The sequence below is a fragment of the Lepidochelys kempii genome, chromosome 1 (assembly GCF_965140265.1).
Source record: "Lepidochelys kempii isolate rLepKem1 chromosome 1, rLepKem1.hap2, whole genome shotgun sequence".
Classification (NCBI taxonomy): Eukaryota; Metazoa; Chordata; order Testudines; family Cheloniidae; genus Lepidochelys; species Lepidochelys kempii.
This window is the reverse complement of record NC_133256.1, coordinates 94439591-94464306: the sequence shown is the minus strand read 5'-3', so window position 1 is coordinate 94464306 and position 24716 is coordinate 94439591. Positions and strand designations below refer to the sequence as shown.

At 40.4% G+C, this 24716-nt stretch overlaps 1 protein-coding gene across 2 annotated transcripts in view; it reads right to left on the bottom strand.

The window, feature by feature from the left end:
• Positions 1–24716, bottom strand: part of GPC6 (glypican 6) — a 1118215-nt gene that overhangs the window by 561282 nt on the left and 532217 nt on the right. The window lies entirely within an intron of this gene.

Here is a 24716-nt window from a genome sequence, read left to right as displayed (position 1 = left end):
TGCAAGATACAGAAAAAAGATCATTCTTGCCCAGATCTCTGCATATGATCTCAGAGAATGATTCTGCCACTCTTTTTCATAGAATCATACAAATGCAGGAATGGAAGGAACCTCAAAGTCAGATTTTTCTAAACCTTTTATCCATTTTTTTGCTCTCCTCTGAACTCTCCAATTTATGCACATATTCCTCATTACTTCACAGCCCTTATTAACCGAGTCCTCAGACCACTACTTTAGGGGAGCTATAACTATCATTCACCCATTTTACAGCTACTGTAACCAAAAAATTGGACAAGGTCACATCAAGCAAAGCTGGGAACGGTACAGAACCCAGTTCCCTGTGACAATAGTCTCAAGCCTCCACCAGTTGGCCACACCACCTTCCAGATGTAATTAGACAAATTATGTGCTTGCCTAACCCATGCTAATACAACCTTTCTGGATAGTACTTCCACATGAATAGCCAGTCCTATGGACCTCCTACAGCGTCACAGATTTAAGAAAATAAGTGGCCATTTTGATCACAAGTCTAGTCTGACCTCCTGCATAACACAGGCCATCAAACCTCACCCAGTAATTCCAACATGAAGCCCATACCTTCTATTTGAGATATAACATATCCAGTCTTGATTTAAGTTCAACAACAAAAGCATCTCCAATAGATTAATTGTTTAACATGATCACCCAGAGGAGCATGAATATTTTTGTGCTATCATTCACAGCACAGTTCATTCCATGAACATTCTTACAAATAAAATCTCACTCACCCAAACATTCATTCATAAGTGAACAAAAAGATCATGAATTTCCAGAAGTGATTGTGCAGGTTTTATTAGTAGAGCTAGTTGGAAATTTTCCAATGGAAATTTTTTCTATCAGAAAATGCTGATTGGTTGAAAGCAAAATATTCCACAGAGGTGTGTTGATTAAGATAAATTTTCACTCTGAAAAAACAACATGAAACCTTTTGATAATGTCCAAACATGCTTTTTCAACATTTTTGGAATAGAACATTTCAATTTTTCAATTTTTGAAATGACTTTTCATTTCAAAATTTCCTTTATAATTTAAAACATTTAAAATGTGAAAATTGGAATGAAATGTTTGATTTTATTGAAACAAAACATTTTATTTAACTTGGAACTTATTTTAATTAAGTTTAAAAAGAAATTTCATTTTTTTTGTTTTTGTCTGGAGCTAGTCAGTTTATTTTGAAACTCATTGAGATTTTTCATGAAAAGGAAAATCCAATTCTACCTAGCTTTGTTTTTTTAGTAAGGAAGTTTTCACATACAGTTTGCTCTATTTGTTCAACTCTAACGTCCATACTGTCAGCATTAAGTTACCTAGGAAAGTTCTGTATGATTGGTAGGGGAAAGTATGCCATTTCCACAGCTCATCCTCCAGGCCCTACCTCATCTCCCCATGCTGATCCTGAATTGTACACACAGACTGCCACAAGGTCCACACACAATGATGCTGAGTGGCGACAATGCCATGAAGATGGCACAGTCCGCTCTGCAGCACTCGATACTGAGGAAGTTCACCTGTGGAAGTGTAAGGTGTAGTGAATCTTCAAGATATTTATTGTTTTGCCCCCTGATATTTGTTCCATTATTGTACTGGTGACAGAGTTAGACGCCGGTCCAAGGGTATGGAGAGATGTACAGGACACACTGGTAGATGGCAGCTTAGCCCAATGTGTAAGGAAATCAAGCTTGACCACAAAAAGTTCTCCAACCCTCCATGGAAGACAGACAATCCTTGTTGAGGACTCAATACTCAGAAAAAATCAAAAAACATTCTGCAGGGGACAGGCTGAAAAAGAGTACAGTGTGCTGACTTCCGGGATCCAAAACATGAGTCATCACGAAGATTGGATAAGCTTTTGAAGTCAACAGGTAAGAATCACTAGTAATGGTTCATATTGGTTCACTAACGACAATGTGTCACAAGATATCTTACAGAAAATAAATGACTTCTTCAGTGTGCTGAAGAAGAAGAATGTCCAAGCAATCTGTCCCAAGATCCTTCTTGTCTCATGAACAAAAGAGGACAGAAGGCAGAAGATTCTAGAAGTGAAATAAGTGGGGGAGGGTGGAGGGTTTTGGTTTTGTGGAACATTAATCCACCTTCAATGGGGATAGGGAATTGTATTGTTTTGATGGATTCCATGGATATGGGGGTGAACCATGGGCTCAGGGAGGCTAGCCCCCAGCCTGGCCCACCCTTTCCACCTGAAGCCCTGCCCCTCCCACCCCCCTTCCCCCACCAAAGCCCAGAACCCCCTCCCCCCCAGTCCTGGGCTGCCCGAGCATCTCCAGCCCCAGAGCGCTGGATGGGTGGTGCACGGCCACTCCCCCAGCCCCGGAGGAGTGGGCGCGCAGGTGATGCACAGCCTCCCAGCCTTGGAGTACCGGGCGGGTGGGCGATGCATGGCCCTCCTCTCCCCAGCCCCTGGGGTGTGTGGCCCCCAGCCCCCTCCCCCCAGCCCCGGAGCACTGGGCGGCATGGCCCCAATGCCTAGGGCCCCTCCCCAATGCCGGGCAGCCCAAGTCACTCCAAGTCCTACCCACCCTAGCCCCAGCCCCAGACGGCTTCCCAGCAGAGGAGCAGCCTGCCTGGGCTGGGGCCAACTAACTGCAAGCAGGAGGGGCTTCGGGGCGGAGCCACACAAGGCTGTTTGGGGAGGCACAGACTTCCCCAGTCTTTCATACATGCTGCCCATGATGGACTCCAACTAAATTGAATGGGAACCAATCTTTTTAGGATAGAATGTCTAGAGTAGTCAGGAGGCCATTAAACTAATAACAAAAGGGAAGAGTAAAAAGAGGGAAGATACAAGCACTCAGCACAAAATTTAGTTGTTGAGAATAAAATTAACCAAGAAACCAAAGGACATACAGAAAGAAAATTCTTTAATTGCCTGTACACCAATGCTAGGAGCCTAGGTGACAACTAAAATAAATTGGAATTACTAATTTATGAGAATAAATTTGAGCTAGCTGGTATTACTGAAACACAGTGGGACAATTCCCATGATTGGAATGTTAAAATCAATTATTACAACCTTCTTAGGAAGGATCAAGTGGGTAAAAGGGATGGGGGAGTGGCAGTCTATGTCAAAAATGTCATGTTTCCAAGTCACTGGTAACTCTTAGAAAATGATTTTGAATGTTTATGGATCAATGTCCTTACAAATAAAGCAGAAGATGGGGTATTAATTGGCATCTCCACATACCACCAAATCAATTAAGGAAAAGCATGACTACCTTCTTATGAACCTATTTATATGGGGAGGGGGAGGAGAGAAGCTGAATGATCATGGAGGACTTCACTCTGAGTAATACCTGCAGGAGGTTCACTGCCTCATGCTGCCAGGACTAAAACATTCTTGGAATTTCTAAATATTATACATGACAATTTAATAACTTACAGTGTTTGAGCCAACATGGAGAAATTTTTTTATTGGACCTTGTCTTAACAGAAAAAGAGGAACTAATTATTGAACCAGAAATTAATGGTAACTTAGGTACAAGTGATTATGAGTTGATCATATTTATAATGTGCAGATCAGTGACTGATTTGTCTCATAATTGTTTTCAGCATATATATATATATATATATATATATATATATATATATATATATATATATATATATACACACTGAAAACAATTATGAGACAAATCAGTTTGGAGGAAGAGTTTAATCAGAAAAAAATTGAATGATAATTGGGAATTGTTTAAGAATACTATACTAGATGCCCCAAAAGCCACATTCTCACAATTGAGAAAGAAGGTCACATTGGTTAAAAAAACTGACCTGGTATAGAACAAAAATGAAGGAAGCTATAAAAATAAAAAAAAAGAGTAACATATAACAAAAGGAAGGAAGGGAAAGTTGTTAGTAATTAATATAAATCAAAATCTAGGAACTATAGAAAATTAATAAGGGAAGCAAAGAAACGCAGGGAGAAATCTGTGATCAGAAGAATTAAGAACAATAAGGAGGAGTTTTTTAAGTATATTAGGAACAAAAAGAATCCTGATAATGGTATTGGACCACTACTAGATGGAAAGAGTAGAATTATGAATAATTATGCAGAAAAGGCAGATATGTGGAATAAATATTTCTGTTCTGTATATGGGGAAAAAACAGATGATGTATTCATATCATATGAGAACATTCTTTCCATACCATTAGTATCACAGGAGGATGTTAAACAGCCGCTTCTAAGGTTAGACATTTTAAAATCAGCAGGTCTGGATAACTTGAATCCAAGAGTTTTAAAAGAAGTGGAAAAGGAGAACTCTGGACGGTTAATGTTGATTTTCAATAAGTCTTGGAACCCCAGGGAAGTTTCACAAGACAGGAAAAAAACTAATTTGTGTCAATATTTAAAAAGGCTAGACAGGATAACCTAAATAGTTATAGACCTGAGAGCTTGACATCTATCAGTCCCAGGCAAGATAATGGAGCAGCTGATACAGAACTCGAGTAAGAAAGAGTTAAAGAAGGGTAATAGAATCAATGCCAATAAATATTGATTTATGGAAAATAGATCTAACTTGATATCTTTTCCTAATGAGATTACAGGGTTGGTTGATAAAGGTAGTAGTGTTGTATTAATATACTTCACCTTCTGTAAGGCATTTGACTTGGTACTGCATGACTTTTTTTTTAAAACTAGAAAAATATAAAATTAACATGTTACACATTAAATGAATTAAAAGCTATCTAAGTGAAAAGTCTCAAAATGTAATTGTAAATGGGGAATCATCATCCAACAGGTGTGTTCCTAGTGGGGTCCAACTAGCATCAGTTCTTGGACCTACACTATTTAACGTTTTTATTAATGATCTGGAAGAAAATCTAAAATATAAAAGTTTGCAGATGACACAAAAAATTGAGGGAGTAGTAAATAATAAAGAATTCACTGATTCAATGAAATCTGGATCACTTGGTAAGCTGGATGCAAGTAAACAATATGCATTTTAATATGGCTAAAGGTAAATATATTCATCTGGAAACAAAGAATGCAGGGCATACTTACATTATGGATGACTTTGTCCTGGGAGGCAGTGACTCTGAAAAAAGATTTGGTGGTCATGGTGGATAATCACCTGTATGTCAGCTCCCCAGTGCTGTGGACAAAAGGGGTAGTGCAATCTTTGAAAGTGTAAACAGAGGACACTTGAGTAGGAGTACAGTATAGTATTTGGCACTGGTAACTGTGGCTTGAACAGTGTTTCCAGTTCTGGTGTCCACAAATCAAGAAGGATGTTGATAAACTGGAGAGGGTCAAAGAAGAGCCAGGAAAATGAATAAAGTATTAGAAAACCTACATCATATTGATAGATTCAAAAAGCACACTTAATTTAGCTTAACAAAGAGAAGGTTAAGGGGCGACTCGATTTCAGACTATCAGTACCTACATGGGGAGCAAATTTTTAATCACGGGCTCTTCAATCTAGCAGACAAATGTATAACACAGTACAAAGACTGGAAGTTGAAGCTAGACAAATTTGGATTGGAAATAAGGTGTAAATTTTTAACAGTAAGAGTAGTTAACCATCGGAACAATTTAGCAAGGGTCATGGTGGATTCTCCATCACTGACCCTTTTAAAATCAAGGTTGGATGTTTTTCTGTAAAATATACTCTAGGAATTATTTTGGGGAAGTTCAGTGACTTGTGTTATACTGGAAGTCATACTAGATGATCATAATGGTCCATTCTGGCCTCGGAATCTATGAATTTAGGGAGAAAAATATAAAAAAAGGAACAAAACAAAAACAAAAATTGAAAAAAATCCAAAGATTTTGTTTCCGTTCAAATTATAATGAAACTTATTCATGATATTTTTTGCATAATTTGTAAAACCATTTTTCATCAAAAAACACTGACAAAAATATTTAGACCAGCTCTAGTTAACAACTCTACTTGAGCATAAAGTGTTGTGGTATCAGTCATTAATGTCCCAAGCTATTGAAACAACTTTCATGTCATCTCCAGTATCACAATATCTCCCTAGGCATTATTTGAGTACTCCTTCATATTTCCTCAGCAGGAAGACTGCCACATACTGAGTCAGCATTGTCTCTTTCTTGAGCACCTATGGGTTCTTTGGAGTTCTTCCATCTAAGTATTGACCAGGCCTCATTTTACTTCGTCGATCAGACATGATGAGATCACAGTCTATGGCTTCAGGCTAGAACAGGAAAAGATTGGCTTTATGTCACAGATCTAATGGCTTTGACATGGCTACAGGGCATATCACATTTCTCTATATTGTTTGCCCTAATAGCATGTAATTTAAATTTGAGACATTTTTAAACCAAGGAGAGGAATGAAATTGCAATTGCAACAAGTTGGTTGAAACTCAATGAGAAGATCAGTATTTAATTTGTTCTCTAGTGTATTCCATAACTCTGAAGAATTTAAACCTCATTTGTCCAACACAAAGAGAAGCAATAAATCTTAACAAGGATGAAGGAGCAAATTACGATACTTTAACAAGGGCTTCATGAGAGGAGGTCCAAAAAGAGACAGAGACAATGCTCCCTACAACTTCAAAGGCAACTGATTCAGTGTTCCACTTTCATGATTTTCATTTGAAATCCAGAGAACAGGGCTGAATTTTCAGTATTGAACAGTGTCTTTTTTTCCCCGACAGAGGACAGTGTACAGTGTGGAAAAGATAATTTTACATGAGAGTTTTTTTTAGTATCACTTCTAGCAAGACACCTGTTTAATTGTCTAGAGGCCCAAGTTCCAGCTCCCACCCACAAAAGCCTATGGTATCGATGACTGTCAATTTGTTAGCACTAGTACAGCTATCAAGATCATGAAACTTGAGTCAGAGAAAAGAAAGGGGGAAAGTATCTATTTCTTGCAACAGTATTTTACATGCAGTTAAAATGCTGGAGAATACATTCCTACACACACGGCAACACAAACCGGGATTTGTGCTGGAAATGGCCCACCTTGATTATCATACACATTGTAAGGAGAGTGATCACTTTACATAAGCTATTACCAGCAGGAGAGTGGGGTGGGGGGAGAGAAAACCTTTTGTAGTAATAAACACTCATTTTTTCATGATTTGTGTGTATAAAAACAAACATCTGTATTTTCCACAGTATGCATCCGATGAAGTGAGCTGTAGCTCACGAAAGCTTATGCTCAAATAAATTGGTTAGTCTCTAAGGTGACACAAGCTTTTAACTGATGACAAAGCCCAGCTGGGCAAGGGGCATAAGAACATCTGAATGACAATACTGGGTCAGACCAAAGGCCCATCTAGCCCAGCATCCTGTCTTCTGACAGTGGCCAATGCCAGGTGCCCCAGAGGGAATGAACAGAACAGGTAATCATCAAGTGATCTATCCCCTGTCGCTCAGTCCCAGCTTCTGGCGAACCGAGACTAGGGACACCATCCCTGTCCATCCTGGCCAATAGCCATTGATGGACCTATCCTCCAAGAACTTATCTTTTTTTGAACCCTGTTATAGTCTTAGCCTTCACAACATCCTCTGGCAAGGAGTTCCACAGGTTGATTGTGCGTTGTGTGAAAAAATACTTCCTTTTGTTTCTTTTAAACCTGTTTCTTATTAATTTCATCTGGTGACCTCTAGTTCTTGTGTTATGAGAAGGAGTAAAACAACACTTTATTTACTTTCCCCACACCAGTCATGATTTTATAAACCTCAATCATATCCCCCCCCTTAATTGTCTCTTTTCCGAGCTGAAAAGTCCCTGCCTTACCCGTTCCATACCCCTAATAGTTTTTGTTGCCCTTTTCTGAACCTTTTCCAATTCCAATATATCTTTTTTGAGATTGGGTGACCACATCTGCATTCAGTATTCAAGATGTGGGAGTACCATGGATTTTTATAGAGGCAATATGATATTTTCTGTCTTATTATCTATCCCATTCTTAATGATTCCCAACATTGTGTATGCTTTTTTTGACTACTGCTGCACACTGAGTGGATGTTTTCAGGGAATTATTCACAATGACTCCAAGATCTCTTTCTTAAGGGATAACAGCTAATTTACACCCCATAGTTTTATATACATAATTGGGTTTATGTTTTCCAATGTGCATGACTTTGCATTTATTAACATTGAAATCTGCCATTTTGTTGCCCAGTCACTGTGTTTTGGAAGATCCTTTTGTAGCTCTTCACAGTCTGCCTGGGATTTAACTATCTTGAGTAGTTTTGTATCACCTGCAAATTTTGCCACCTCACCGTTTATGCCTTTTCCCAGATCATTTATGAATATATTGAATAGGACTGGTCCCAGTACTGACCCCTGCAGGACACCACTATTTACCTCTCTCCATTCTGAAAACTGACCATTTATTCCTAGCCTTTGTTTCCTATCTTTTAACCAGTTACTGATCCATGAGAGCACCTTCCCTCTTATCCAATGACAGCTTACTTTGCTGAAGAGCCTTTGGCTAGGGACCTTTTCAATGGCTTTCTGAAAATCTGAGTACACTATATCCACTGGATCCCCCTTGTCCATATGCTTGTTGACCCCCTCAAAGAATTCTAGTAGATTGGTGAGGCATGATTTCCCTTTACAAAAACCATGTTGACTCTTCCACAACAAATTATGTTGATCTATGTGTCTGACAATTTTGTTCTTTGCTATAGTTTCAACTAGTTTGCCCAGTACTGAAGTCAGGCTTACCAGCCTCTAATTACCAGGATCACCTCTGAAGCTCTTTTTAAAAATTGGAGCCACATTAGCTATCCTTCCTGAGGTCCCTTCCAGTCCTACATTTCTGTGATTCTAGGGAGACCTTGATCGTGGTTTATTATGGGAGATCTAGTCCAATTTGGGGATCTGCCCCACAAAGAAGAATGGGGACAGAAGGAGCAAAGTACAATTCACATGAAGTACTACATCTCTCATTTTTGGCAGAAATATTTTGACAATATATCATTTAAACCAGACAATGTTTAGAGGTTTTTCTTCAATTAGTCCAAAACTTTCTTTTCCAGTGAAAAAACAGTTTTTTTGGATAATTTTCAACCAGCTCTAAACCCTATGCAGACGTGAGTGGCACAGCCTGTGCAAGGCAGGGAAACAAAATGATTACGCAGCATTCAACATTTCAAATTCTGTGCTCTGATGCCAAATGCCAAGCGATTGGTTTAGTTCCCTAATAGAAGGCTTCCTCCTGCCAGTCCTGCATGGGCAACTCTCATTGACTTAATGGGATTTCACACATGGAGGGCTGATTTAGACATGGGGTTATCGTTTGAGAGGGGAAAGATTAAATAATGTGTCCATAACTCATGTATGTGTTTGTAGCGGGTTAAGGGAGACAGAAGTTTCCTGTTACGTAGAAAGGAAGATGAATCTGCAATGTGCCCTAACCTGGATTAGAATGAAGGTGAGAGATTCTGGCTTGCCCACGGGGAGTTATTTTCCCTATAGAGCCATCAGTCAGCATGAAACAATTCCTACTCAACACCACATGACAGTGGAACATGGGCAGCAAACAGAGTAAAATTTGTGGGACCCCCATCAATTAGGCAAACCCTGCAGCAACTCTTTTTGCAACATTGTCTGAATCAGCCATGTTTACTATAATACCAGCATACACACACTTTCTCTCTCTCTCTCTCAACCACATGATATTTTCTGACTTGAATTCCATTTAAAAGGCTGAAATGGTATTTAAATTCCGAGAGTAAAGATAACGTCGCTTTATGCTGTTGACACTAAAAACTATTTTGTATATTTTTATTTAAAAATAATAGTCACATAGGCAGCTATTATGGGACAGCTATCTTGAAGTTTTAATTTCAACTTCCAAAATGGTATTTAGCAGCAGAAAAATTGGATTCAGTACTAGACCTTGATTTTGCTAAATAGGGTAATAATCCTTTGTACATATACAGTATCTTTCTTCCAAAGATCTCTTACCACTTTGCTCAGCAACCCTCTGGGGTGGGTAAGATAACATACATCACAGTATGGTAATGTATGATACATGACTGAGCAGGTTTCCTCCAAATTTTCTTGAGACACAGCGACCAACTAGGATCATGGTAAAAACAACCTATCCATCAGATTTCGGGGCAGGGTAGGGGGAGGAGATTAAATATTCCCACTGAGATCAAATATTGCACACTCTCTGAGTGCCAAAGGCAGCTGACAAGACAAAGCTCAAATAGCAGAAACTTCCAACCCCCATCATCACTATCCCCAAACGCAAAGGAAAACAGTTCTATTCTGAAATGAAATTACACCATTTAAATACATTTATCTAGCCAACATGCTGGTGTCACGTCCATTCACTTTCCACAGTTGAAATATATGTTTTGCTGAATGGCATGAATCATTTTCCAAGTAGCAGCAGGTTACCCAAAGCAGCAATAATGCTAGGTGGGAGGGGGACAGAAGGCACATCAGACAGGATTCTGATTCCCACAAGGGGAACAGAGGGTTAACAGCAACTGTAACTTTTACACTTTGCTTGCTGACAGCTGCTAGTACGGCATCTTATTTAGAGCCAGTGTCAAAGGAAGAAACTCAGTGATAATCCCACTGCCATATTGCTAAACCCAGTTTATGGATTCGCCAGCCTGCATGTGTGGTTCTCAGAGAATCAAGATGCTGATTCTTCTTTTTTTCTGATGTGCGTTTGGATCTGATCAAACGCACTGAGCCAGATTTTCGCCAAGAGAGTTGCATTAAGAAGATGGGGGGCAGAGAGGCTGCCCTAAAAGAGCAGCCGTAATTGCCTTGTAATAAGGGAATCCCCAGGTGACTTTACACCATGCCACCCCCATCCCATGCATTGGGTGATGCGGGAGGCTGGCAGAACTGAAAGCACAAAATACATTCCGTTGCATCCGAGAGTGCTGAAGGAGTTGGTGGATGTGATTGCAGAGCCATTGGCCATTATCTCTGAAAATTCACGGCGATCCGGGGAAGTCCCAGATGACTGGAAAAAGGCTAATGTAGTGCCCATCTTTAAAAAAGGGAAGAAGGAGGATCCTGGGAACTACAGGCCAGTCAACCTCACCTCAGTCCCTGGAAAAATCATGGAGCAGGTCCTCAAGGAATCAATTCTGAAGCACTTAGACGAGAGGAAAGTGATCAGGAACAGTCAGCATGGATTCACCAAGGGCAAGTCATTCCTGACTAATCTAATTGCCTTCTATGAAGAGATAACTGGTTCTGTGGATGAAGGGAAAGCAGTGGACTTGTTGTTCCTTGACTTTAGCAAAGCTTTTGACACGGTCTCCCACAGTATTCTTGCCAGCAAGTTAAAGAAGTATGGGCTGGATGAATGGTCTATAAGGTGGATAGAAAGCTGGCTGGATTGTCGGGCTCAACGGTTAGTGATCAATGGCTCCATGTCTAGTTGGCAGCCGGTATCAAGTGGAGTGCCCCAAGGGTCGGTCCTGGGGCCGGTTTTGTTCAATATCTTCATAAATGATCTGGAGGATGGGGTGGATTGCACCCTCAGCAAGTTTGCAGATGACGCTAACCTGGGAGGAGAGGTAGATACGCTGAAGGGTAGGGATAGGATACAAAGGGCCCTAGACAAATTGGAGGATTGGGCCAAAAGAAATCTGATGAGGTTCAACAAGGACAAGTGCAGAGTCCTGCACTTAGGACGGAAGAATCCCATGCACCTCTACAGACTAGGGACCAAATGGCTCGGCAGCAGTTCTGCAGAAAAGGACCTAGGGGTTACAGTGGATGAGAAGCTGGATATGAGTCAACAGTGTGTCGTTGTTGCCAAGAAGGCCAATGCATTTTGGGATGTATAAGTAGGGGCATTGCCAGCAGATTGAGGGTCGTGATTGTTCCCCTCTATTCGACACTGGTGAGGCCTCATCTGGAGTACTGTGTCCAGTTTTGGGCCCCACACTACAAGAAGGATGTGGAAAAATTGGAAAGAGTCCAGCGGAGAGCAACAAAAATGATTAGGGGACTGGAACACATGAGTTATGAGGAGAGGCTGAGGGAACTGGGGATGTTTAGTCTACGGAAGAGAAGAATGAGGGGGGATTTGATAGCTGCTTTCAACTACCTGAAAGGGGGTTCCGAAGAGGATGGATCTAGACTGTTCTCAGTGGTAGCTGATGACAGAACAAGGAGTAATGGTCTCAAGTTGCAGTGGGGGAGATTTAGGTTGGATATTAGGAAAAACTTTTTCACTAGGAGGGTGGTGAAGCACTGGAATGCGTTACCTAGGGAGGTGGTGGAATCTCCTTCCTTAGAAGTTTTTAAGGTCAGACTTGACAAAGCCCTGGCTGGGATGATTTAATTGGGGATCAGTCCTGCTTTGAGAAGGGGGTTGGACTAGATGACCTCCTGAGGTCCCTTCCAACCCTGATATTCTATGATTCTATGATTCTAGGAATCCTCAGCTGATGGACTGGTCCTTAGAGAACCTCTTCAGCTGGTATAATTTAGAATAGTCCTTAAATTGCTCTAAGTTACTCCAAGGGTTCTGTTGGTTCACAACTAGCTCCATGACTGGGGGAATAGGAAGGATGTTTACAGCCCCTTTCCCTATCCCATTCCCTGATCCTGTATGGAGTGCAGCTTGGCTAGATTTGAATCTGATCCATTGTGTCTGAATCTCCATTGCACCTTGTTTAGTCATTTACACCTGTATAAAGCTCTCCACTTGCAAAAAGTTAAATAGGGCTCTACACCCTGTCTTAGAGTATTTAATTTTAAACAGACAACATAACTAGAAACTGTCCATTCCCCTCCTCCTTGTGTGCCCCCTCCTTGTGTTAGAAACAAGACAGAAAGGATGGTCCAGGATTCATGGGGAAAGAGATTTAAAGTTAATGCAAATCCCGTGGACATCTTCTCCTCCCAAATGCCCCTGTAACCATCATTCGAGGAACCTAGAAATGTCAGAGTGAATTTAATCCTTCATTTAAAAAAAAATCTAATCTTTTAATTTGCAGGACAGCCTAGAAAACATGAACTGATGTAAAACAATTGCTAGAGTTGAAAGCTTGTCACTGATTTCCCCAAAGCCCTCATACAGCTTCTCTGTTCTGGCCTTTGGAGTCTGAGCTCCAAAACTGAGCTCACAGGTCTCTTGAATTTTGGGTCAGGAGGATCCTATATCATTTAATGTCTGTGAGGGACTCAGGGCAGCCCAACGTACAGCTAATGGTGTTAGCACTGTCAAACTCTCTCAGGGACAGCTGCCTCCAACTCAGACACTCTTCTGAAGAGCATTGAGTATCACCTCTGGCTACACGATGTGATAGTTCAACAACAAGAGAGGTAGAAAGAGAAAATGGACAAGACACAAGACTGAAAACATTCCCATGGGACTGCCACTTTCCAATCCCAGCTCTCACAGAGACTCCTCTGTGGCTTTAATCAAGTGACAACTTTTCTACCTTAGTTTCTCCATTTGCAAAAGGAGATACTACTCCTGACCTGCCTCACATTGCATAGTGATGATAAAGGAGTTATTGCTTCTCACACACCTGACATGTGAAAAATCAGCAGAATGCAGACAGAATCCTCCAGTGTCTGGAGGCTTAGCAGCATCTGTCAATTGTCCCTTGTCAAAATTTATTAAAAGTTGACAACTGTGCTGGCTCCACTTCTGCAGGAGCAGCCTGGGAAAGATATAAAGAGCTGCAGAGAAAGTTTCTTTAAGTAAAAGTGAGTCAGCTAAGTATCTTCAAAGAATCCCCTCACTAACTTTCACCCAAATCCCCAGGCCTGTCCTGTTCATAGTAGTATGATGATGGTGTACAAAAACAAGTTGCATCTGGGGAAGATATGGACAAAAAATTATTTCTCAGACCCATCCTATCTGCACCACTAAGGCTAGCTCTGAGTTAATGTTATACATCCTGCTTCATCTGATCATTAATTTACAAACCTCAACAGTAGTTGTGACAGCTACAGTACCCACAGGCTCAGTCATGCTTCAGCGCTACTTCTGTAATCGTCTCTCACTAAAGAGACATGCATTCTAGCCCATAACTGTCATGGCCATCAATGGGGATAAGAAGAATCTACAGGTCTACTGGTCCCATGGGAATGAGAGTTGAGAACAAGTATCTGGAATTGCGCACCAAAACTGATGGGTGCCCTTTCAAGACAGCAGGCTTCACAATGTAGAAACTGCTAAACTACAGAATCTTATGGCACGGCAAATTAGTCTATTTGCAGAATATCAATTAGGTGAAAAAAATGTTTCATTACGGATCAGCAAGAATGTAATATATGCCATAGGAGAGCACTGACTGAAGTCTGTTAAAATGCAAATTATTTTATAGGCTTTTTCTTTTAACTTCCAAGACACATAGCACAGCTATAGCTTGTCTCTTATGTGACTAGCACAAGATTTGCTTAACACAAATCTGTGACCTTCTGAGCCTTGACTTGCTCAAAGGGTGTCCAGCTGAGATTTTTAATATAGTACGTCTAATACAATGTACGATGGGAACATTGCAACTGAACATTAGTCAACTCTATATGCTCATCACAAAGTATCATTTGCAAAAGCTCTAGTGTACATGAGTTTTCTTTAAGGGGCTGTAAATGAGAGACAAAAGGCTTATAACAATCAAAACGATGAGACAACAAAGAAAGCTAATACAATTCTATCTCGCAGCAAATGGAATTTTGTGTCATCAGAAGACCATATGCATGGATTAGAGGACAAATAGTTGATTAATCTTAACTACTAGAAATGGCACATCCGTTGTATGAAGCTGAACAGGACTGAGTAAGTATAAGCCATAATAATGGAACCCCAGCCCCCATGTCAATTCTATTATACTGTACAACACCCTATTGAGTGTCACAGCAGCGACTCAAACATAAATTAGGGAAAAGTAATAATCCCTACTCAAGACAAAACATAGGGCTCAATCCTTCAGGGCATTTTGAGATGTCACCTTAATCCTGAGCATTGATGCTTGATTCTTTTTTTGCTTCCAGATGTCACCTAGGAAAATATAATTAATGAACACATTCTTTCAAGTGTTTAAAAACAAAATAGGTGAAATTATCTTTAACTTAAAAGCGAGGAAGCAAAATGGCAAAAACACTGTAAATGAAATCTATTTTTCATAAATATTTGCATGCATAAAGACCTTGATATGAACTTGAAAACGCATATCAGCCACAAACTGGCAAATACTTAGTCACATAGCATTATGCGTGAACACAGTCCTATTGAATTCAGTCCAAATAATGACCATGATCCTGCAAATATTTATGCCATGACTAACTTTATGCCTGTGAGTAGTCTAATTGAATTCAATTGGACAATGCATGTGTGCACATTTACCCACCTGTTTCAAAGATTAGTTTTGTTGGTTGGAATGTAGCCCTTATATTCAGTTTTAAAGATCCATTAACTTTTGTAACAATACATTTTACAGAATTAATGAAACAATATGGGTATCCCTCTTGTTGATAGTGGAAAAAAATAATTCCCTTTGCAGTCAGGGTATCTAGAAAGATACTGGGTGAAATTCATCCATTTACTCCATTTACTTCTGGGGGGCCTATAATAAGGATAAATTTGTAGATTACAATCCTGTTCAAAGTCATATTTTCGTCTCTTCACCACCCCATTTCATTGTCAAATAGATCACTGCGTTGGCAAAACCTAAGTATCTTTATCTGAATTTTCCGCATTTGAAAAACCTGTTTTTTTTCCTGAGGTATACATAAGATATACGATTAACCCCAGAATTCCAGCTATCAACATTTCTAGACTGCCAGTAAAATGAATGCTTGAGAGTTTATATACATTTAAGATTTTATATATATTACACAGACACACACAGGTACCTATAATGGGCTAGATTCCAGCTGGTATAAAACAGTGTAGTTCCACTGCTGATAATTCCGACTGTGGATTGTTATATACAGATAAGTACATACACATACTATTGGGATATAACACACTCACACGATGATGAACGTGAACTAAACCATATACACTAATTTTCTAACTTCGATGGTTTTGTTTGTGAAAAATCAAATGTTACTGTTATATGGCCAATTGGTCTATTTTTTTTTTATTTTTTTTGCATAGATGAAGTATAATCAATCAGATTTATATGTATATGGTTGAATATTTCCAGTTCTGAACCACATTGTGTTGTACATGATATGAGATCAACAGAAAGACAAAACTATGAGCGTAACTGTAAGTAATTATACATTTATAAGTCATATTGATATCTAAAGGGATTTTGGAGATAACAGCAAAACATATCACCTACAATGCAATTATTTCAAAGAAAGAATAGTAATTTGTTGACAATGAGGGTCCAGACACCCCAGAGAGAGAACAAGGGGTCTGCACCCCAAAGAATAAGCAACTGAATCAACTGACTGCACACGATATTATTGTACTATAAAAGGGTACCCATTACAGTCTTTTATGAAAGCTGGTAACACACTGGTGATTAATATCCCTGTGAAATATATGTATTAACACTATATGAGGAATTATGGATACTCACTGCTATTATGTTTTAAAGTCTGTGACCAAACTAAGGAAGAAACAGGTTTTCCCCTAAACAGGAAGGAAGGAAGCTATCAACCTCTCTCCAACATAAATTAAGTAGCATGGAATCTATTTACATATGAGTCAGCAGCGGCTGAGAAGAACAGGAAGAGTCTGAACAGCAGGGGTTCATCCTGACTCTTGAGGCTCACAATGAACTTGGGCTAATATAAGGGCTAATATAAGGGCAGCAGAGACATTTTGGTTATCCATCACCGGGAAGATGTTAGGATACAGCACCTTGAGCCATTGAAAGCTGGATCCTCTTATCCTGGAAGGCAAGTGTTGCTGCAGTCTTAATGTAAATGCAAAACCTGCTCAGACAAAGATTGTAACTTGCTTAAATTAGGCCTTAGTGACTAAAAAGTTGTGTTTTGTTTTGTTTTGTTTTGTTTTACTGGTAACCATATGGGCTGTGACTTCAATTCTTGCTTATTAACACTGATCTTTGTTAATAAACTTACCCTTGCTTAATTACAAAACCATCCCAGTGCTGTATATAAATCTACAGGGTAAAATCTAGCATGCCGGTGTGCATTCTGTTTCTCTGGAGCTTGATAACTTCTGTGAGGGTCCAGCGAGAGGGACTGGACACTATAAATGTGATATTTTGGGGGCTTAGCTGGACCAGTAAGGGATTCTGTCACCACCTTCCCTGTAACACTGGGTGCTTCTGTGCTAGGCAGCTTTGACTCAGACACCTGACACCAGCAGCCTGCTCACAGCACGGTGACCTCCCCCTGGCTGCCACCAGCCTGCTTACTCCTTGCAAGGTGACACCAACAGCTCTTGTAGTCCTGAGTCTGCAGGGATCAGTCCCCCCCAACGATGCAGAAAAAAGCAGCTAACCCAGGTTTACAGACCTCTGCCAAAATGTAAAACTATCATTGAAGATATGAAGTAAAAGAAGTATTATGGTTCACTGTGGGTGAAATAAGAATTGATATGAAAGGAAAAAACAAAGATTTTTATCTGGAAATTATTTGTATGTATTATAGAGCTCTAAAGATATTAACAAATGTTAATGTATTACACCATGTGCAAAATATCAGTGTTTCTCTAGTCATACTATCTAAAATAATCTGAAACAGATACACGTACAAAGAAAACCTGGTGTTTAAAATGACAGAAGATGTAAGCTGGACTTAGTATTTTGAGCTTCAAGTCATGTCGAATGCATTTTTTTGCTTAATTATCATTCTAAGTGCTAATCCTTCGTAGCAGGTGCTGCCTCAGAAGTTTGATGGTTACTTCTGATCAGAACTGGCACAAAAGAAGACTATGAACTCGACTATTTAGCAAAAAAAAATTATACATTCTGTATAAACTGGTAGACATGGAGCAGACAAATTTTCCAGTGGTTATTGTAGTATTAGAAGCAATAAGCCATCTCTGATGTTTTCTGATTTTGATTTAAGTGTGTTTATTGAGGCAATAACACTTGTAGGGAGCTGGAGATTCAGTTATTACATCCAGTCCTCAGTACTGCAAAACTCAGATTTTTTTCCCCGAAAACTCTCTCTCATTGACCAGAGATAACATGATCTCTGTCTCCCCAACTTTCAATTTCAAGGCTTCAGGTTCTTACAGGAGCATTGCTGGGGTTCTTTTTTTGTTTGTTTTAAATGTGTAACTCTCCCATCTGAGATTGTGAACAGAAAACCATTAGATTCCCTCCCCATCAGAAATTAGGTATACATAGCCATTTTTCATTCAGAGCCAGACTGTTTCCTTTGGTCTGTGCATGGAGAGAACTCTAAGCTCTTAAATCTCACTTGCCTCATACAGAATAGAGGGGGAAATCAGACATCACAATGGCATGAGGCTTCATATTGGCAAGATCTGTAATGGGGTGAAATAGCAGGGAGCTGGCAGGATGGGGGAAAGTAGTGGGTGTGCAGTTAACTGGGAAAGTCTTGGCCTGGGAGAGAGTCAGCATGCTCCTCTCCACTGTTGAGCTTCACAGGGAAATTTAACATAGCCTGTGGCTGGAGACATGATGCCAGGGAAAATAGAGAGATCACTAGATATTCCTGAGCCCGTTCACAAGCCCAGGGTCTCTGTACAGATGGTATTTGTCTCTTGGGAAGAGAAGGTATGAACTGGGGTTTGTTTGTGGGAGGGATTTCTCACCACAGCAGAATAACATGTGAAAAACTCCAAGATAGGTACCTCATAAATTTTTCTTCTTCTTCTTCTTTTGCCATCACTGGAGGTTTCAGCACAGAAGATGCTGATCAGGCCCTCAGTTCCTATTCGGAGCTGGTATATTAGCTCATGAGAATGTCTGATCTGGAATAATAAAAGCTGTTTCTTGAAAGGTACTCGCACAATTATGGTGTTCACAGGCTGTCCATTGCTTAAAGTATTAAACAGTACAGGAAGCAAGGTTCAAATCCCCACAATAAGAAATATTAAGACCTTGTTACTTTTAGGGCATATGCGAATGCTTGTGCTAAATTTAGGCTTATTCTTTGCTCATGGGTTCTCTGCAGGGTTTGGGTATGATGGAATCATCCCTCTGGCCCCAGAGGCACCAGAACAATCACTCGAGATTTTAGTCCAGGGTCTGCATTCCTGTTCAGAGAATGGGTTTGTCCAATCAATCCACATGGTCCCTAATCCCTAGTCCATCCCACACTCCAAAAATCTCATGTGCTGTTATGGAGTGAGCCAGGGCAAGGCACACAAATGGAGTGTAGTCCCTCTAACACAGGCCCTCTATGTCTGGGACACTTCTTTCCTCTTCTGCAGTGTTAACTGTGCTTAGGGTTGCCAACTTTCTAATTGCACAAACCTGAACACCCTTGTCCCACCCCCTGCCCCGCCCCTTCACTAAGGCCCTACTCACGCCATCCCCCCGCCCTGTCATTTGCTCTCCTCCACCCTTACTCACTGGGGCAGGGGGGTTGGGGTATGGGAGGCAGTGGGGGCTTGGACTAGGGATGCAGGCTCTGGGGTCAAGCCAGAAATGAGGGGTTCAAGGCGTGGGAGGGGGCTCTGGGTTGAGGATGGGGGTTGGGGTGCAGGAGGGGGTGAGGACTCTTACTGAGGGAGTGCGCTCTGGGGTGGGGCCAGTGATGAGGGGTTTGGGGTGCAGGAGGGGGTTCCAGACTGAGGGGTTCAGAGTGCAGGAGGGAGCTCAGGGCTGCGGCAGGGCATTGGGGTGTCGGAGGGGGTATGGGATGCAGGGGTGCAGGCTCCGGGAGGGAGTTTGGGTGTAGGAGGTGCTCGGGGCTGCAGAAGACAGTTGGGATGTGGGAGGGGGTGAGGGCTCCAGCCAGGTGGCTCCCGGAAGCAGCCGGCATGTCTGGCTCCGAGGCTCACGGGCAGCCAGGTGGCTCCCTGCTCTGCCCCTGCCTGCAGGAACCACCCCGGCAGCTCATATTTGCTGCGGTTCCTGGCCAATGGGAGTTATGGAGTCGGAGCTCAGGGCGAAGTGCTGGGGCAGCGCATGGAGATCCCCTAGTCACCCCTGCACGTAGGAGCCAGACATGCTGGCCACTTCCAGGAGGCATGCAGAGACCCCTTGGCCACCCCTGCATGTAGGAGCCGGACAATGCTGGTCTCTTCCATGAAGTGTGTGGAGCCAGGGCAGGTAGGGTGACTGCCTTAGCCCTGCTTCACTTCTGACTGGACTTTTGGCCTACTAAGATCTCCCAGATTGCTTTCAATAGTCACCAGGAGATTGAAGCCGATTCCGGTAGACTCCCAGCCAATCCAGGAGGGTTGGTAACTCTAACTGTGCTTGTTCTACTGCCTTTGAAGCTTTCTCCAGCACTTCAGTAGGATGTGGGGCCTGATCCAAACCCCAGTGAAATCAATAGAAAGGATTTAAATCAGGTCCTGGCTACTTTGAGTAAAGCAGCATTAATTTTGTCACTGCCAACTTACTTTATGACTTTAGTCTTACCAACAGAATTTCTGATTATATAATGATAATTTTAAAATTAATATTTAACTCATGGGTCTGTTGAGGAAATATGAGAAGGCCAGAAACAGGTTGCCTATAACGTAATGCGAAAGAGAAACCTCAGCTGGAAATAAAGAAATCATTTTAACCCTGACTCACACTACTGCCTTGGAGAAGTTTCCATTATAGAAAATTAGATGCCCAAAACTCTAGGCTCTGCCTATAACCTGGTTATACAAAGTATGTCAATGATTAAAAAAAACCTGACAATTACATGGAAATCCAGAATATCTCAAGCTATTGACGACAGCACATTCTTAGCCATTGTGATTCTTGCTGATGTCTGTAAGATTGAATTGATCTCCAATATAAAGTACATAAGGTGGAGGTTTTTTTTAAAAAAAAATTGTTTTGGGAAGTTAAGGTGGAGCCATCTGTTAGGATTAGGTGGGAATTTACCACATGACTGACTACCTCTGTTAGCAAAGGGTCAGAGAGCAGCAGCTTATATTTCTGCCATCAGTCAGAGAGAGGGCACGTAGAACTTTGTAGGATCCGTTTTTTTATCTCTGTGAAATACAGGAGATAATTACCTTCTAGTTGTTCTAGAATTGTCAATATGAATTATTCCAAATAATTTTAATGGTGACCTCTGTACTGAGGTGTAAAGTTACCTCAGCTTTTAGCTGTATGTGAAGGATCTCAAATAGCCAGGGGTAAAATGGGATTTTACTTCAAAGTTTTTTCTTCTGTTTGCCTTGCCATTTGGAATATTCAACATAGATTTCTAATAGCTTGTTCCTGCAAACATTTATATGCACATGAGTAACCTTTCACATGTGAAATCTTGAATGACATGATTGGGAATATCAGGCCCCAAAGATATGGGAAGGCTGTAAAAAGAAATTCAGATCACTTTAAAAGCTGCTTTTTATGTAACAAATGTGCTCTTCGCATAGTTGCAAAAACATAAGAATGGCCATACTGGTCCAGATCAATGATTCATCTTGCCCAGTATCCTGTCTTCTGACAGTGGTCAATGCCAGGTGCCTCAGAGGGAATGAACAGAACAGGTAATCATTAAGTGGTCCATCCCCTATCACTCATTCCCAGTTCCTGGCAAACAGAGTCTAGGGACACTTCAGAGCATGGTTTTGCATCCCTGCCGACCCTAGCCAATAGCAATTGATGGCCCTATCTCCATGAACTTTTCTAGTTCTTTTTTTAACCCTATTATAGTCTTGGTCTTCACAACATCCTCTAACAACGAATTCCACAGGTTGACTGTGTGTTGTGTGAAGAAATACTTCCTTTTATTTGTTTTAAACCTGCGGCCTTTTAGTTTCATTTGGTGACCTCTAGTTCTTGAGTTATAAGGAGTAAATAACACTTCCTTATTTACTTTCTCCACACAAGTCATGATTTTATAGACCTCTATCATATCCCCCCTTAGTCGGCTCTTTTCCAAGCTGAAATTTGCAGTCTTTTTAAATCTCTCCTCATATGGAAGGTATTCCATACCCCTAATCATTTTTGTTGCCCTTTTCTGTGCCTTTTCCAATTCCAATATATCTTTTTTGAGATGGGGCGACCACATCTGTACATAGTATTCAATATGTGGGTGCACCATAGATTTACTTAGAGGAATTTTCTGTCTTATTATCTACCCCTTTCCTAATGATTCCCAAAATTCTGTTCGCTTTTTTGACTGCTGCTGCACATTAAGTGGATGTTTTCAGAAAACTATCCACAACAACTCCAAGGTCTCTTTCTTGAGTGGTAACAGCTAATTTAGACTCCTTCATTTTATAACATCAAGAAAGACAATGGTGATAATGTTTTTTTTCCCATGTGGAACTAAGAATAATACACTATTTTGACACACCACTCCTAAGCTGGTGTAAGTGATTTGGAGCTTTATTTTATTAATACAGATCTCAGACAGAAATTCTAAGGCCTAATGTGATGTGCTCTTGATGTGATGCAGACTTTCTAATCCATGGGATATCGGGTGATTATTTTTTTTCTTTTACAAAAACTGGTATTCAGTTCATTATGTATCTATAGTACTTAAAAATGTTAATGAATAGGTCAAGTGATAATTAAACATCTTCTTGAATATTCATTTTCTATATTAATAAAGTGGCAAATACTAACTGTAGTTAACGACCTAATTTGACAGTGCCGATGAACTATCTTTATTTTTAATAAATATGATTTTCATGAATCTGGCCTTAGGTCCAAACTTCCATCTGAAACTTCTGCAGAGGTGAGGTATAATTAGCGTAAGTAATTGTTGTCACCGGTGCCCCATTTATTTATTGCTTGAGATTACATTTTAATATTGGTCCCAAAATTTACTCTTTGTCAAATCCATCTGGATGAATATACTGCTGCTTGTCTTCCGCTTACGGTCAAGAAATATGATCAGACAACTTTATCTCAAAGAGTCTGCATTGCATTCCATTTTTATACTGCCTTTGATACAACATTACAGTTGTAGTTGTTGACTGTTTATCTAGTTTCTTCCTAGCTTATCTTCCTGATCTTGTAATAAAATACTTTCCAACAAAGACTGTCTTACTGAAATTCAAATACTTGCTGTTTCTCTACTTTGTCTTCTGTCATTCCTGCACTATGCTTAAGGAACAAAAGTGTGAGTTAGCTGAAATCATACTAGCTATGTTGAAATAACGATAATTTCTGATGTTTAATGCTTATATAATTGTCATAACATCGCTTTTGTAAGAAATATTCCACTTTTAATATTTTGTAAGGGGTATGTAAAATAATTCTAATTCTGCAATTAGACTATATTTCCAAATATAATACATATTATTTTAGGGGATGCATTACAGGTGTTTATATATAAATTATATATAATCCATCAGAAGCATAACCATATACACGCACCACATATATACCTCTGTACATATAGGTAACAGTTAAATTTAAAAATAGGAAATCGGAAAACCTTCTTCACATTTCAATGCTTTCAGCCTCTCTTTTTTGTATTACATTCAAATTTTCCAAGCCTATGTCTCTCATCTAAACCCCACAATGCAGTTAAGTGTGCAGGAAAACTCCAAAAAGTGGTGGGGGGAAGGGTTTTGTCAGACAAAAATATCAAGCAGATATCTCAACTACAAACACTTCTTAAGGTTTAATCAGCTGATTTGAATCAGTTTATAAAACAGTATTTTGGCCAATATTTTGGGTGTGCCTTTAGTTTCTCTCACTTTTTTTTCTCAGCTCTCTGTCTCCCCCCCTCCCCTTTTTGCAGAGTGCTCTAAAGATTAATACAAGGGATTGCTCTACAGACCTGCTTTATTATACACTGACCACAAAAGAGAATAGGTCAGAAGCTTTCCTTTACTGGCAATTCAGGATCAAACATGAACTAAGTATGAACAGTGTGAACAGCACACTGTATCTTGGTATGACGAGTTCTGCTTCAGGCAACCAGATGAAAATTTTTCATAACCCTAGGAACACAGAAATGGATCCAAGTTATACTACAATGGGGAAAATATGCCTGAAACGTCATTTGAAAGCCAATTAAATTTTTTTCAGATGAGATGTATAAGCACGATCCTGACAAATTAATCTTAAAAAACAAATCACAGCATTTTCTACAAAAGTAGGGATGCCAGCTTTGGTATACTGACTAAATTCTAACTGCAGTTATTACATTCTGACCACCAAAATTCCTCATGTGGTTTCAGTTACAATATACTTTCTCTCCTAAATTGTTGTTTAATGTTCATGTGTGCAGTTAAACAACTACTGGGGTTTATGCTACTGGGTCTATATAAGTACCTTGATAAGACCCAATAACTGTAGTATCTGAGGGCTAGATTCACAAAGGGACTTGGTTTTGCAATGTTGAGCAACACCAGGCCTAATGTTTAGGTGTCTAGAAAATCACTGGGATTCACAGAGCCTGAGTTAGGTGTGAAGGTGAAGTCTTCGTGTACAATGACTGAGGAACGGGAGGCTCCTAAGAATGGGATTCACAAGAGCCAATAGGTGGGGAGCTGCCTAGGATAGCCAATGGGAGATACCAAGGAGAGGGGTGTGTCCTAAACCCCTACCCGCCGTGGAGATTAGGCCTCTAAATCCAGTCTGAAGAGAGATGCCTATCTCTGTTTGGAATCCAGAGCTGAGAACCCTCTCCTGGAATCAGGTACCTCAGGCATTTCTGGCAAGACAGTGGGATCAGGGAGTGGAGGGGGATACACAT